This window comes from Antedon mediterranea, chromosome 9, assembly GCF_964355755.1.
Source record: "Antedon mediterranea chromosome 9, ecAntMedi1.1, whole genome shotgun sequence".
In the NCBI taxonomy this organism is placed as follows: domain Eukaryota; kingdom Metazoa; phylum Echinodermata; class Crinoidea; order Comatulida; family Antedonidae; genus Antedon; species Antedon mediterranea.
In genome coordinates this window covers 17,213,114-17,216,464 of record NC_092678.1, presented here as the reverse complement: position 1 = coordinate 17,216,464, position 3,351 = coordinate 17,213,114, and the positions used below count along the sequence as shown (strand labels likewise).

Below are 3,351 nucleotides of genomic sequence, written 5' to 3'. Positions count from 1 at the left end.
GTAAAATACATTTTATAATAGCTTTGTTTTCGATATACATACATGGTACTCGTCCGTTGGACACCCTGCAATTCTCGTACTGTGGTACCTGTTTATGTCTAAAAGCAATACACAACACATGCAGTTTCTTTTCTCTCACTAAACATTGCTTTCTTTTTCAAATATGATGTTTGCAATATTTAACACAGTGTCCCCTGGTCATAGACATGAACCCGCATATGGGCACACAACGGCGTCTTTAAAACATTGCCATGAGGTCATTGTATCTTTGTCCAGTAAAGATAAGTCAACATTAGAACAAATTGCTTTATATGGTCCAAATGAACATCATATCTGAAGTTTACCAAAAAGAAATTGGGTTAATTAACATACATTCAAAATGACCGCCATTTACCACTTGAAGCCTCATAATATATTCTAAGTGATAGCACGGATATATATAAATGTTATAAGTATAATTATTAGCATATTTAAATAACAGTATGACGTCATAACGTTTAGTTAAATATGTCTGTTTTGTAATGAAATTAGCTTAAATTATAATATTAATATATATAGGCTTAGATATAATATCTAAAATGAACAGACGAAAAAAATGAAAACAAGAAGTATGCCTTACCTTGCCGAGTAGCAAACACTCAATTGCTGGATAAAATGTACTACTGTAGGGCCTAATTCAGATCTAGGTGTCCACTTGGACGCAACGCAATGACGTAGGCAAAACGCAAATGAGTTGACCAATCACAAGAAACAGTTCGGATGACCTATTTTTATGTCGTGATTTGTCAATTTACTTACAGCGTCCGTGCGTTACGTCCAAGTTAGTAACGTACAGGGTAAACCACTAAAGACATAAGAATGAGAAATGTCTTCATGACCTAATACCACTGAATCTTTCACTCATTTTTATTTTAAAATATTTTTTTTTGCAGTTTGATACAAGGCAACGAATTAAAAAATTACAGAGATAGTACTTTTGAAAACTTGATCAACATAAACGAATTGTAAGTATTCACCTGGTTTTTTATAGCTAAGATCATCGTCAAAAGTGTGCAATATATACAATTAATATAAAAAAAAAACAGAACCTACACGTCGGTGTAAAGTTTACATTGGTATTGATTATTGATCCGATGGTCACATACTTTAATCAAATTAACTTAAAAACATGAATTTCATAATATAAAAATAACGCTTAAAAGAGAACGACGTTTCGACTCCATCATGGGGTCATTATCAATGGACTTGATAATGACCCCATGATGGAGTCGAAACGTCGTTCTCTTTTAAGCGTTATTTTTATATTATGTATTTACAATAAACGTACTCTCATTCGTAACATGAATTTCGCATAAGATATAAGATAACTTAAATCTAATCAAATTAATCGACTTAAAAGTACGAACGTATATTCAGGTAAGACAGCATTATCGAATTACTATGTCGATATAGCAAGATATTTCGACAACATGTGTATTGTACAAAAAAACATAAAAAATGAATAGGTCATTTGTAGTTTTAATAAAGTTTACTACTAAAAATATAAGGAAAAAAAACAAATAATTTCAGTTATAAAACATAAACGCCAATCTGAATTTTTGGCTATAAATTACAGTTTGTTCAGGAAAATTATTATTTTTTCTTGATCCATGGTCAAAGTGAATAACTATCATGTTTTTATTTATTCATTCTTTATTCAAAAATAGGAAATCGGATCATCGCCGAATTTGCTGCCTTGTTTATAAAATTGAAGTCTGCGAGCCGAGAGTTACCCTTGCAGCATGTAAAGAAATATTAAAGGGAAAATTCCGAGAGTTGATGTGTCCGATGGATTCGACAAGAAGCACTGAAGATTTTACGGTAATGTACAGTAGTATATGAATACACAGCACTGTGTTATCTTACCTTAACACTGACAATCCACTAAACTAAGTAATATTTTATTCTTCCTTTTTTTGTCATTTATTTCATTCTGCTGTACACTTTACACGTTCTCTATATATTCTCTGTATATTATAGACAATCAAAAATTGTGGTTTTTTTCAGTTTTTATATTTTTTAAGCAGTTATTAATGTGACGGGTAAAAGGACATTCTTAAATACATATTCCATTAAGTTTTACAAATTCAGAAGCATTTTACAGAATCCCTTTCTCGTGACAAGCGCATTGTTTCGGTCTGGCTGTTATTATTATATTATCATGTTTGTATTGCTGAGCGAAAGGAGTTATAAGAATATGTTATTGAAAAGAAATCTCTTTAAAATGCTATTTTTATTTGTCATCCCATGATTTAAGTTTTGGGAGGTCAATTGTCCTCCCTCTCACCGTTCACATGCCTGTGTTGAACGTCAGTGGATTTTCAGTTAAAGCGGTGAATTTGCAACGCGCGAAATCGATAGAACTGTGTCTAGCTTCGGGCAAATCTTTTCGCGTGACGTGTAAATGCTCAGTGGGAAGGTCCGGCTTGGCTCTTACCTGTTTGCATGTGAACATGTAGACAATTGTACAAATCCCAAACGAGGCCTATCATTTTCTAAGGATTATCCCACTACCCCGTTTCTGAACAGAAACGCATTATGATTATCGGAAACAACAACAGAAATCGGTAAAAATTATGATTCCTAATTTTCTTTCCATTTTTAATAATTGTGTTTACGTTTTTTTTCTTCTGCAGACCATGGCTCCTGATTTCTGAACTGAGAAGCGATAAAGCATATATTCCGTTAACAATGTTACAACCAAGATGGCCACGGATACTTTCGTCTTGGCTATCGGCTTCTGGTTAGCGGAAGTGGCAGACATACGCTCTGCTTTCCATGGTAATTTTCGCCGAAATACACTGTTTGTCGATAAGGCTTTGTGTACAACTTGTAAAAATTAAAAACAAGGTTTCCTCTGAAATTTCCAGACGAAGACTAATAATGTAATCGTGTTCATTGTTTATTGTTTTCTAAATATTTTTTTTTTATTGCATTTTGGATTTCTTGTCTACTACTTTGGCAAAATGGAATGCATGATCGTGTTTTCATATCAATATATTAATGACCTTACAACCCTTAATTATCTCAACAATCAATTTATTCCAAAATAATTATTTTTTCCAAATGGTACTTCATGTAATTCTGCACAAAAACAATATTCAATATTGCGGACTTTAATTCCATATTTCTGTTTCTATCCGATCCGTATATCCATACATACATCCGACTTACTACAAATAAATAACATACTTTATATTTTGAGAAATAATTAACTGTATTTATAGGCCTGACTTATGTAACGGAAAAGTCATGAACTAGAACTATCTGCAAATAAAGATTCTGATAAGAAAGTGCTTATTTTCAACTCGC

At 32.4% G+C, this 3,351-nt stretch overlaps 1 long non-coding RNA gene across 1 annotated transcript; it reads left to right on the top strand.

The window, feature by feature from the left end:
- The first annotated feature begins 993 nt into the window (after positions 1-993).
- LOC140059470 (uncharacterized) lies at positions 994-2,982 on the top strand. The gene is made up of 3 exons (XR_011847196.1): positions 994-1,004; positions 1,707-1,860; positions 2,676-2,982. It is a non-coding gene; the product is annotated as an uncharacterized lncRNA (long non-coding RNA).
- The last annotated feature ends 369 nt before the right edge of the window (positions 2,983-3,351 follow it).